The sequence below is a fragment of the Ostrea edulis genome, chromosome 7, assembly GCF_947568905.1.
Source record: "Ostrea edulis chromosome 7, xbOstEdul1.1, whole genome shotgun sequence".
NCBI classification, from domain to species: Eukaryota; Metazoa; Mollusca; class Bivalvia; order Ostreida; family Ostreidae; genus Ostrea; species Ostrea edulis.
Window position 1 is genome coordinate 8373241 of NC_079170.1, and position 14219 is coordinate 8387459.

Genomic DNA, 14219 nt, shown 5'->3' on the forward strand with positions numbered 1-14219 from the left:
TGTTAGAAGCAGGCCCGTTAACTCAATCACATGCTAGTTAGTGTTAGAATCAGGCCCGTGAACTGGATCACATTTTGATTAGTGTTAGAATCAGGCCCGTGAACTGGATCATATCCTAATTAGTATTAGAATCAGGCCTGTGAACTCAATCACATGCTAATTAGTGTTAGAATCAGGCCCGTGAACTCAATCACATGCTAGTTAGTGTTAGAATCAGGCCCGTGAACTGGATCACATTTTAATTAGTGTTAGAATCAAGCCCGTGAACTGGATCATATCCGGATTAGTTTTAGAATCAGGCCCGTGAACTCAATCACATTTTACTTAGTGTTAGAATTAGGCCCGAGAACTCAATCACATTTAATTAGTGTTAGAATCAGGCCCGTGAAGTCAACCACATGCTAGTTAGTTTTAGAATCAGGCCCGTGAACTGGATCACATTTTGATTAGAGTTAGAATCAGGCCCGTGAACTGGATCATATCCTAATTAGTGTTAGAAGCAGGCCCGTTAACTCAATCACATGCTAATTAGTGTTAGAATCGGGACCGTGAACTGGATCACATTTTAATTAATGTTAGAATCAGGCCCGTGAACTGGATCATATCCTAATTAGTGTTAGAAGCAGGCCCGTGAACTCAATCACATGCTAATTAGTGTTAGAATCGGGACCGTGAACTGGATCACATTTTAATTAATGTTAGAATCAGGCCCGTGAACTGGATCATATCCTAATTAGTGTTAGAAGCAGGCCCGTGAACTCAATCACATGCTAGTTAGTATTAGAATCAGGCCCGTGAACTCAATCACATGCTAATTAGTGTTAGAATCAGGCCCGTGAACTCAATCACATGCTAATTAGTGTTAGACTCAGGCCCGTGAACTGGATCACATTTTAATTAGTGTTAGAATCAGGCCCGTAAACTGCATCATATCCTGATTAGTGTTAGAATCAGGCCCGTGAACTCAATCACATCCTAATTAATGTTAGAATCAGGCCCGTGAACTGGATCATATCCTAATTAGTGTTAGAGTCAGGCCCGTGAACTCAATCACATCCATTTAGTGTTAGAGACAGGCCCGTGAAGTGGACCATATCCTAATTAGAAGCCCATGAACTCAATCACATCCTAATTAGAACCCAGTGAACTCAATCAAATCCTTATTAGTGTTGATTCTGTACCTCCACTTACAAAAGATTTTTAATATGCATCTCGGGTACGAGTTAATACTAGACCTTCAGTAAAAACGAAAGTAAATTGTATGACGTATGCAATTTGTGTGTGTTTGAGTTCACGGAACTTCCGATTGTATCAGTTCACGGGCTTATAGACCCTGCCCTTGATAAACGCAAAACACGATAAACGATCTTCACGATAAACGGAAGTTGTAAATGTAGAAACAATTTAAACAGAACGAAAGTTTGATTCGTACAAAATAATTACATTATGTTGATAATAATATTGAAGGATTTCAATACTCAATATATACCTAAAGCATATGATTTATTTATCCACGGTTGTACGTTTATCTTTTATTTGGTTTTTTTTTTTTTTTTTGGTTTTTTTTTTTTAATTCTATTTATGATTTTTTAACGTCATTACAGCTAAAATCCGAAAACTAAACTATATACGGTATTGAATTCATTATTTGATATCTATAATATGAATTTTCTCAGACAATGATTCTAAAACGTATATTGTGAGCTTGAATGTTTAATATATGAATCATACATGGAGTGATTGATTTTTATCTTGCTTAACGTCTCGCTCGAGAATATTTCACTCATATGGAGACGTCACCATGACCGGTGAAGAGCTTTTAAATTAAGGCTTGTGCTCGGCAATTACGGCCATTGAGCAGTGAGGGTTTTTTAGCGTGCCACACCTACCGTGACACGGGGCGTCTGTTTTTAATGTCATCTCCGAGGACCCGTGGCATTCACAAGGGGATCAGAGTCAGTATATTATTGACTCTGAAAATACGATTTGAGAAATGATACTGTATATATTTTACTGTATTTATCTTGATCAATAATTGTATATTCCTATACGTATTAATCATGTAAAGATACTGAGGTCTTTTAACCAACAATTTTAAATGTTTGTGCAATACATTATTGACTGACAGAACGTAATTCATGAGCTGTGATCTAAAAATCTTTCAGGCATTAATATAAATTTGAATAGAATTACATCTAGATACATATTTGAAATAGAATATATCCTAAGGCACTGTAGTTTTAAATTGTTTGGATTATATTGCATTTACATGTAATGTATACATGCTTTAAATGCCACAGAATGAGAAATAATCTAAATTGGCCTATTTTCATAATGTTCCCAAAATAGAAGTTTCATGTAGATCTATACAGGAAATAACATTTACAAATCATGTTTGTTCTTTGTTATTTGCCAGTTAAGTATCATAATGATAATACTAGTAGTTTATAATAAGTAATTATTCTGCTAAAATCAAATACCCTTTTTATTGTCAACAAATACATCACTGGTAGAAAGGTTATAAAGCTTTTATCTAGCACAAGTTTCCATATTCTACAGGTTTACATATGTCAGCAAGTCCTCAAAAGCAGCTTTAGGGGTTCCCAGGAGATTCTGATGCTCACTGTCAGACTTTCACTGTTGTCAAAATCCAACCTTATTTTCTCTTTTCTCAAAACTTCAGCTCTCAAAAACTTGATTGATTAATTGTGTCACTCCTGTTTTGTTGAACATGGTGTTGTCAGCAATAGGTTCAAGTTCTTCTATGTCTTGTTGTAGGTGATTTGTACAGAAGCGAGCCCCGGCAGGAATGATGGTCTCTTTTGAAATGAAGATTTCATGCCTTACTCCTACTGGGACTACAACTAACTTTGGACCTGGTCACTCACAGATAGAGCATGAAGTGTGCCCTCTTGATGTACATGGGAATGGGAGTGATACAGAAGGGGGACTAATTGGAAGAACTGCTGGTGGTGGTGGTGGTGCTGGACTGTCTTGAATCTGTGGCCTAACCGACTTGATATTCTTCTGTTTAATATGGGAGTAACACACACACTCTGGCATCTATTGCACAGAAAATCATGATCAGATGGTGCCCTCCCTATCAGAGTGGTGATCACTGTCCTATATTTCTTTGAAATCCTGGATCTGTGTTTTGGTTTTACTCTCCATGGACAGTTAAAACAGAGAAAGAATTTGGGACCACTCCTTGGCATATCTGAAATATTTATGTCATATACATGTAATTGAAATTATACAATTTGGGTTGGATGAAAATCTTATCTTCATGTTAAAACCCATTAGCCTAGGTTATTTTTCCTAAAATCTAATTATAAATCAATTAACTTGTTAATGAATGCTTGTTGAATCAATTAATAAATTGTATTCAAAAACTTGGACTTATTTTTTTCCACTAATAAACTGAAAAATTAATGTGTATCTTCAAATGTTTTGTTGATTAATGTCAGTGTGAAATAGAGAGAGGTATGGGGTTTACAACAATGTATATTACATGGTTAATTTATTTCTATTATGTAGTCCATGTAAATTTCTGTGGAAACGAGGAAGTTATTTATATTCGGTCTTTCCTATTCCGGGGTAGGAAAGACCGAATATAAATAACCCACTCGTTTCCACGGAAATTAAGTCCATGAGAGCCTGAAATCTCCCAACCTTGGTCTGTTTAATGGACCCTTCCAAAGTCCTTTTTTAAGGAAAAAGTAAACCATTTTCCTAATCCAAAAAGAAAACTGATGCAAAAACCATGCACATCTCCATACATGAAATAATATAAATAATAGAAAAATTATCAGTAGTATTGTACTACATTTTCGGGGGGTGGGGGTTTGCTGTTTCACCTTTATAGATGGGGTTGTTTTTCCCCTAACATTTAAAACATATCTTTTCAATATCAATTTTGTCTATAGCACAAAATAAAAATTCTAAAATCAATTAAAGCGTTTGATATACGTGTGTATATATAAAACATTATTTAACAAGATATACTTTAATATGTATCTAAATTGACCTACTTCATTAAAAACAAACTGTGTGTTTTTGTAGGTTTCTTTCCACGTATATACAAGGGACTTATGAATTTACGAACCTAAATAGTTGAAATTGAAAATAAAACAATATCTACTTCTCCGTTCGATGTATGAATATTGTGCGTTCAAATTCTCAAGTACAAATGTAAAATAGATAAAGCTAACAGCCGTGTTTGACATTGCCGTAATATGCGGACATTTGTTAGTGTTACACGTTGCTACAACTTTACAGTTACGATTGACAGACTTCATATTTTAAAAGAAACTTTGAACTGTAGCCTATAATATAAACGTACAAAATTTGTAAAATTGTGAGAACCAATGGACAAATTCATACGATAGCATTGGGTCAAATGCTGTCTGACGTGTTTCATACCGATTGTTAAGCCGTTCTTGGCACACTGATTTTGACTGCAGATAACTCCGTTTACCTGATCAGGATATATCGCACATCTCCATGCGTAATACATGTGTATATGCTGGGCCTGTGTAATTGAAATGTTTACTGGGGTATTCCGTATGGCCGTATAAGTTTGTACTGTACGTTTGATTCGAACATTCATTCTGCTTCGAACAATATCATTTTTAAAGCAACAAAAGGTAGGGAAATCGGTACTTTTAAAAGCCATCGGAACGGACTTCGGAATCAAACATACACGATAGGTGTAACCCCCCCCCCCCCCCCCTCCCCTCCACTGTACCTTTTTACCACAGGCACTTGTTTCTGTAAATGACTTATGACCTTTGTATACTAATAACAACACAAGGTACCTAGCTTCAAATGACACAGAATGGCACCCCCTGAGAATGTCGGCCTTTTGATCTTCCAGGGAATATGCGATGCAAATGTATTTACTACCGTTGTATTGTACAATCATTCAACCGCCGAAAACTGCAACAAAACATGGATTTTCCGTTTTATACCATGAAGTGCTATGTACTGATACCGCACAGAATGAAAATTGTATATTCGTTGTGTTGAAAAATAAAGTCTCATTGTTTTATTATCACATTAAATTGATACGATGTTTATTACCAAAAGATCTTGAACATATTGCTTTGTTAACAAAATAAAAATTTTGAAATGAAGACGCTGCTAGTGTACGCTATTTTTAGTTACTCAAAAAAAAAAAAAAAAAACCAAAGCTGTTCGTACGTTCGGGATTTTACATGTCATCAGAAGATAGAAGCTAAGACGTATTCTGCGCGGTATCAGTACATAGCACTTAATGGTATAAAATGGAAAATCTATTTTTTGTTGCAGTTTCGGCAATAAGAGGCAATGAATGCAGTCATGTCATACATGGTTTTTGGGTTGAATGATTGTACAATACAACGGTAGTAAATACATTTGCATCGCATATTTCCTGGAGGCCCAAACGGCTGACATTCTCAGGGGGTGCCATTCTGTGTCACTTGAAGCTAGGTACATTGTGTTGTTATTAGTATACAGAGGTCATAAGTCATTTACAGAAACAAGTGCCTGTGCTTTTTACCATAGGCCATGACTCTCATATTTACTCGTTTAGATACTGATTTTTTATTTTAAAAAATATATAACAACATAAAAACTCACCTCTTTGCTGTTTCTTTTTGAGTCGTATTAACTGCGTTAAATGTATGTATTGACTTCCTTGGAATCTGACGTTTCCAGACGACACTTTTGTTAGACTATTATAATAATTTTTTTTTCGACATGGCCGCATTGATTACGAGTTAATTTTTTTAATGGAAGGTGTTAATCTAAATTTGCATTTTAATTTTAGTTTACAAAATTGAGTCGTGAGTAATGCGGCCCATGTGAATTTATAGACTGAAGTTGGCAAATTTATGCGGTTTTCCCGGAAAACGTGAAACTGCGGTAGGTTTTGGGCATTTATTTGAGTGCTTTAAACATCCGGTGTGAGGAAACGATTGCGCAATACAACTTTGGCTGATGTTATGGATGGGAAAGGCTATAAGCCCGTGAACTGATCCGACCGGAAATTCCGTGAACTCAAACACACACAAATTGCATACGTCATACGATATACTTTCGTTTTCCTATATGAATAACTTTGATACTGCTGTACTCTATATTCACGGGCCTGATTCTAACACTAATTATAATGTGATCGAGTTCACGGGCCTGATTCTAACACTAATTATAATGTGATCGAGTTCACGGGCCTGATTCTAACACTAATTATAATGTGATCGAGTTCACGGGCCTGATTCTAACAATAACTAAAATGTGACTGAGTTCACGGGCCTGACTCTAACACTAATTAGCATGTGATTGAGTTCACGGGCCTGATTCTAACCCCTAATTAGGATATGATCCAGTTCACGGCCCTGATTCTAACACTAATTGGGATATGATCCAGTTCATGGGCCTGATTCCAACACTAATTAAAATGTGATTGATTTCACGGGCCTGATTCTATCACTAATTATAATGTGATCGAGTTCACGGGCCTGATTCTATCACTAATTATAATGTAATCGAGTTCACGGGCCTGATTCTATCACTAATTATAATGTGATCGAGTTCACGGGCCTGATTCTAACAATAACTAAAACATGACTGAGTTCACGGGCCTGACTCTAACACTGATTAGCATGTGATTGAGTTCACGGGCCTGATTCTAACCCCTAATTAGGATATGATCCAGTTCACGGGCCTGATTCTAACACTAACTGGGATATGATCCAGTTCATGGGCCTGATTCCAACACTAATTAAAATGTGATTGAGTTCACGGGCCTGATTCTATCACTAATTATAATGTGATCGAGTTCACGGGCCTGATTCTATCACTAATTATAATGTGATTGAGTTCACGGGCCTGATTCTATCACTAATTATAATGTGATCGAGTTCACGGGCCTGATTCTAACAATAACTAAAACGTGACTGAGTTCACGGGCCTGACTCTAACACTGATTAGCATGTGATTGAGTTCACGGGCCTGATTCTAACCCCTAATTAGGATATGATCCAGTTCACGGGCCTGATTCTAACACTAACTGGGATATGATCCAGTTCACGGGCCTGATTCTAACACTAATTAAAATGTGATTGAGTTCACGGGCCTGATTCTATCACTAATTATAATGTGATCGAGTTCACGGGCCTGATTCTAACAATAACTAAAATGTGACTGAGTTCACGGGCCTGACTCTAACACTAATTAGCATGTGATTGAGTTCACGGGCCTGATTCTAACCCCTAATTAGGATATGATCCAGTTCATGGGCCTGATTCCAACACTAATTAAAATGTGATTGAGTTCACGGGCCTGATTCTATCACTAATTATAATGTGATCGAGTTCACGGGCCTGATTCTATCACTAATTATAATGTGATCGAGTTCACGGGCCTGATTCTAACACTAATTGGGATATGATCCAGTTCACGGGCCTGATTCTAACACTAATTAATATGTGATTGAGTTCACGGGCCTGATTCTATCACTAATTATAATGTGATCGAGTTCACGGGCCTGATTCTAACAATAACTAAAATGTGACTGAGTTCACGGGCCTGACTCTAACACTAATTAGCATGTGATTGAGTTCACGGGCCTGATTCTAACCCCTAATTAGGATATGATCCAGTTCACGGGCCTGATTCTAACACTAACTGGGATATGATCCAGTTCACGGGCCTGATTCTAACACTAATTAAAATGTGATTGAGTTCACGGGCCTGATTCTATCACTAATTATAATGTGATTGAGTTCACGGGCCTGATTCTAACAATAACTAAAATGTGACTGAGTTCACGGGCCTGACTCTAACACTAATTAGGATGTGATTAAGATAACGGGCCTCTAAATAGGATTATAGCATTATTATTTGTTTCCACAAATCACATTTTCATACAACTCTTTATAGTGAAATGTTACACAGTTCTATTTTGATTTAAATCGTATCATTGATTATTCATCTATAACTTAAACTTTTGAAATAGTTTATTTTAACAAGTTTTTTTTTTTTTTTTTTTTTTTTTTTGACAATAACTCGGAAAAGACTCTAACAAAATTTATGTTCCTATCATGCATAAATCTAAATAAATCATTGATTTTGCAAAATCTGATGACATCACAGGAGGGTGGAATTACTTTAAGTCATGTTTAGTGCTGTGTGTATATAAACATGCACACATATAATTATATCTTCCCTCTTCCAGGGGGAGACATATTGTATTTGTACTTTCTGTCCGTCCTTCCTTCTGTCACAAAATCTTGTGAACGCTTCTCCACCTATATGGCTTATCAGATAGACTTGAAACTTTGTACAATGCTTCATTGTCATTTGCAGATGTGAATATTGTTGGGACGGGAGGATCCAATTGTTTTCCTAAGAGTTATAGTGGATCTAAGAGGGGTGGAAGATGTAAAATAGTTTATGAACTCTTCTCCTCCCATATGGCTTATTGGATAGACTTGAAACTTTGTACAATGCTTAATTGTCATTTGTAGATGTGCATATTGTCGGAATGGGAGGATCCAAAGTTTTTCCTAAAAGTCATAGTGGATCTAAAAGGGGTGGAGGATGTTAAAATACCTTGTGAACACTTCTCCTATATGGCTTATCTGATAGACTTGAGAATTTGTACAATGCTTCAATGCCATTTGTAGATGTGCATGTTGTAGGGACAGGAGGATCCAATTGTTATCCTTAAAGTTAAAGTGGATCTGAGGGGTGTAGGGTATAAAATAGTTTGTGAACGCTTCTCCTCCTATATGGCTTATCAGAGTTCATGTCTATCTTCCTGTCCATGCTTTCTCTTCCATACTATTCAATACATTGAGGGGGATGTTTCCTATATTTTAAGAATTAATTGGTTGATTGACAACAAACTTGGTACACTGGTACAACATATAGAAGGAGTAGATGACCCCTATTGATTCTTAGGTCGAGTGGTCAGTCCACTCCTGACATAGGAAGATATTGTCTGCTCAATATTTTGAATTGGTGATACTACTATCAATTAAATGAGGCACGGGTATAACCCTTTCAATGTTGCAACTGGGGGGGGGGGGGGGGGGGCATATGTGTTTTAGAAACATCTCTTGTGTTGTATTATATGAATTACAGGTTTCAGTGTGCTCAGTTTAGAGAATAGCATAAAAGTATTTGATAATTAAATATCTTGCAGATTGACAGTTTACTCCATGCACTGACAGGAATGATAAACTGTGATATTCATAAATGGTAAACATTTATATTTTAGCTCACCTGAGCCAAAGGCTCAAGTGAGCTTTTCTGATCAAAATTTGCCCGTTGTCTGTCGTCGTCGGCGTCATAAACATTTTACATTTTCGACTTCTCAAGAATCGCTGGGCCAATTTCAACCAAACTTCCCACAAAGCATACTTGAGTGAAGGGCTTTCAAGTTTGCTAAAAAGAAGGGCCATGTCCCGTTCAAATTGGAGATAATCACAAAAATGCAAAAATAGGGTGGGGTCATTTAAAAATCTTCTAATCAAGAGCCACTGGGCCAGAAAAGCTTAAATTTACATGACAGCTTCCTGACATAGTACAACTTCAAGTTTATTAAAATCATGGCCCCTGGGGGTTGGATGGGGCCACAATAGCGGATCAAAGTTTTACATACAAATATATCGGAAAAATCTTTAAAAATCTTCTCAAGAACCACTGAGCCAGAAAAGCCGAGATTTACATGAAAGCTTCCTGACATAATGCAGATTCAAATTTGTTCAAATCATGGCCCCCAGGTGTTGGATGGGGCCACAATAGGGGATCAAAGTTTTACATACAAATATATAAGGAAAATGTTTCAAAATCTTTTTCTCAAGAACCACTGAGCCAGAAAAGCTGATATTGACATGAAAGCTTCCTAACATATTTCAGATTTCAGTTTGTGAAAATTATGGCTCCCAGGAGTAGGATGGGGTCACATAGGGGGTCAAAGTTTTGCATACAAATATATAGGGAAAATCTTTAAATATGAGCCAAAGTGACTCAGGTGAGCGATGTGGCCCTTGGGCCTCTTGTTTATATGTGGCTGTGGTAGACAATTTTCAGTTCATCCTAGCTCCTAATTATTCAAATCTATTAGCCAGGGGTTGTGGGGAACCATGATTTACATCTACATCCTTACTTCTGAAAACAATGTCCACTTCAAAACCATGTATTAACAAGACAACAGTATTTTTTCCAGTGAGGAAGAAGACCATGAAAGACACCACCAGTTTATAAAAAAATCCGTTCAATAAAGATATTAAACTTTACTGCTTTGGGGAAAGCATATTGATATATTGGTAAGAAAGTAATTTTCTAAAGAATCAGCAGCTCACATTTTGATTACTTTGATATAATAGGAATTAGTCAATATATATTTTGGGTATGGATCCAAAATACACATCTTTATGAAGTTGAATGAACATGTTTGCTCAAATTTTACACAAGTAGTGCATCATATAGCATATTAAAGCTTTCTAATCCGACTCTTTTATCTTATTTTTAAGGACCTGGAACACGTTCTAAATATACTCAGGGACAGCAAGGCTCGTCGTGGGTAAAGATACTCCCATTTAATATTGATACCTTTCATATCCAAGCAATGTATATGGCTAGGTTGTATAATGTTTGCTATAATTATCTAAATTATGTCCTTCCTTCCATCCATTGTTCTGTGTGTTGATTTCTCACCACTCTGCAAGAAAGGGCATTCATGTCTATTTCATAGACTATCCTACATGTAGTTGCAATTGAATCATAAATTATTCCCAAAGAGTTCATGATTTCATCATATGTTTTGAATGTAATATTTTTTCAATATTTATTTCAGATCAATCATTACCAAATACAGAACACTGCAAGACTTGCAAAATGAAGACCTCAGTAAAAATATTCTAAATTATCCACTGAAAGGCTACTTACCAGTAATTCATATCCAGAACTTAAACATATCATCCTTGAAACAATAAAAACTAATTTGATATAGTATATTTATGTATGTTATGCTTTTTCAACCTTTAATTTTTTTAAAGACAGTATAGATTATTATGATTGCACAATATTTTTATAGAATTTTGTTTACTCTCCAGAATGGCAGCTCACTACCTGCCCCTAGTGATGTTAAAAGAGGCTGTTGTTCTCATTTGTTCCAAAACAGGAATGCCATATGAAGAGGCCAACAGAAGATGCACCTCCACTGAGTGTGCACTCACAAAACGAATAAATTATTATTATTTCTTTTGTTTGTAATTGTATATTGTCAACAAGGTCAAAGGCACTTGATCCGATGCCAAACTTTTGCATTTCTTTTGCTTTGTGGTAAATTTTCTTCAGCAACATTAACATTGTTTAAATTGTTTTCTTTGGAGAGTATGTACACATGGATCATTTGTATATTACAATTATAGCATTGTTTAATTCAACTCATTCTTATCATAGAGAGGTTATTATATACTGTAGGCAACGACTTGTAAAGGGTAAACTGTTTTAACTCACATGCAAGGCAGTATTATGAAACTCTGTAGTTGATAAGGACATATATCACATATCGATATGCATATATACAAGAAACTCTGATGTATTTTAAATCTGAACGTTAATTTAAAAGCGGGGAGAAATAGCATTGGATGAAAAAAGACACATATGAAGAAAATTACTCCATACATAAATACTTTTTAGCTCACCTGAGCTGAAAGCTCAAGTTAGCTTTTCTGACCGCCTGTTGTTCATTGTCTGTCTGTCTGTCCGTGATTAACCTTTTTATATTTTCGACTTCTTCTCCAGAAGCACTGGGCCAATGATAACCAAACTTAGCCAAAAGTATCCTTGGGTGAAGGGCTTTCGAGTTTGTTCAAATGAAGGGCCATGTCCTCTTCAAAGGGGAGATGATCACAAAAATAGGATGGGTCATTTAATTTTTTTTTTATCAAGAACCACTGGGCCAGAAGAGCTGAAATGTACGTGAAAGCTTCCTGACATAGTACAGATTCAAGTTTATTGAAATCATGGCCTCCAGGGGTTGTATGGGGCCACAATAAAGGATCAAAGTTTTACATACAATTATTTAGGAAAAATCTTTAAATATGAGCAAAGGTGGCTCAGGTGAGCGATGTGGCCCATGGGCCTCTTGTTTAACATTTAGAATAAATAGTTATGTTGTATTTCCCATGGAACATTGAAACGTTTAATGTGTTTACCAATTAATCACTGAAAGAAAGATAAAATTGTTGTTTCATATGTTTTATGAAAACTTAAAGATGTTTTATTTCTTTTCATGAAAGACCCCTTAATTACCCAGTAATATATAATCAATTCTTAACAGATTATGTAAATTTGATTTATATTAAGGTTGTTTGATCTGATTACTCATCATTATCAATCTGTCTAACATAGCCATTATGTGTTACTATAAATTGCTATAGCAATCTTGGAGCATGAGGTAGAATGCGAGGCAGCTCTTTCATAAGTACATGTATCTGAAAAATATTTCAATGTCAAAGGTTACAATAATGTGATAATGTAATAATTGTATGTCTAAGGTCTTGATAATAAAACTGTTATCTGTTCAACTTTTTCTTCTTAAAATCAAGACTAAGTACCAGAGGAAATTGTGGGGAAAAATGTCTGTCAAATACGTCAAGCTGTAGTAGTTGCAGATTCAACTATTTATAGAGATACTGAGTTATGATGCACACAAAAATGGGTCTGGCACAAAAATGTTGATTTAGGTCAAGATGACTGGTAAAGTCTATAACACAGAGAGACTGGGTATTTATTCAATTGTGATTGATTGATTGAATATTGTTTAACGTCCCTCTCGAGAATATTTCACTCATATTGAGACGTCACCACTGCCGGTGAAGGGCTGTAAAATTTAGGCCTATGCTCGGCGCTTATAGCCATTGAGCAGGGAGGGATGTTTATTGTCCAACACTTGCTGTGACACGGGACCTCTGTTTTTGCGGTCTCATCCGAAGGACCGCCCCATTTAGTCGCCTCTTACGACAAGCAAGGGGGTAATGAGGATCTATTCTAACCCGAATCCCCACGAGACTATTCATTTGTGCCTGATGATTAAACTAATAATAAACATGTATGGAAAATTTATTATCAGTGAAATACGATACTGTTGTACAGAGACAAAGTTGCATTTTATAGGCTAAGGCAGTGTAAGGCTCTACAGGGACTAGGTTAGGCTCAACAGGGACTGGGTTATACTCTACAGGGACTAGGTTATACTCTACAAGGACTAGGTTATACTCTACAGGGATTAGGTTATGCTCTACAGGGACTATAAGTTATACTCTACAGGGACTAGGTTATACTCTACAGGGACTAGGTTATACTCTACAAGGACTAGGTTATACTCTACAGGGATTAGGTTATGCTCTACAGGGACTATAAGTTATACTCTACAGGGACTATAGGTTATATTCTACAGGGACTAGGTTATATTCTACAGGGACTAGGTTATATTCTACAGGGACTAGGTTAGGCTCTACAGGGACTAGGTTATGCTCTACGGGGACTAGGTTATACTCTGCAGGGATTAAGTTATACTCTACAGGAACTAGGTTATACTCTACATGGGATTAGGTTATACTCTACATGGACTATAGGTTATACTCTACAAGGACTAGGTTATACTCTACAAGGACTAGGTTATATTCTACAGGGACTAGGTTATATTCTACAGGGACTAGGTTATGCTCTACAGGGACTATAGGTTATACTCTACAGGGACTATATGTTATACTCTACAGGGACTAGGTTATATTCTACAGGGACTAGGTTAGGCTCTACAGGGACTAGGTTAGGCTCTACAGGGACTGGGTTATACTCTACAGGGACTAGGTTATACTCTACAGGGACTAGGTTATACTCTACAGGGACTAGGTTAGGCTCTACAGGGACTAGGTTATATTCTACAGGGACTATAGGTTATACTCTACAGGGACTAGGTTATATTCTACAGGGACTGGATTATACTCTACAGGGACTAGGTTATACTCTACAGGGATTAGGTTATACTTTACAGGGACTAGGTTATGCTCTACAGGGACTGGGTTAGGGTTTACAAGGATCGTGAAGTAAATCACAACCTAATTAGTGTTAGAATCAGGCCCGTGAACTGGATCATATTTTAATTAGTGTTTGAATCAGGCCCGTAAACTGGATCATATCCTAATTAGCGGTAGAGT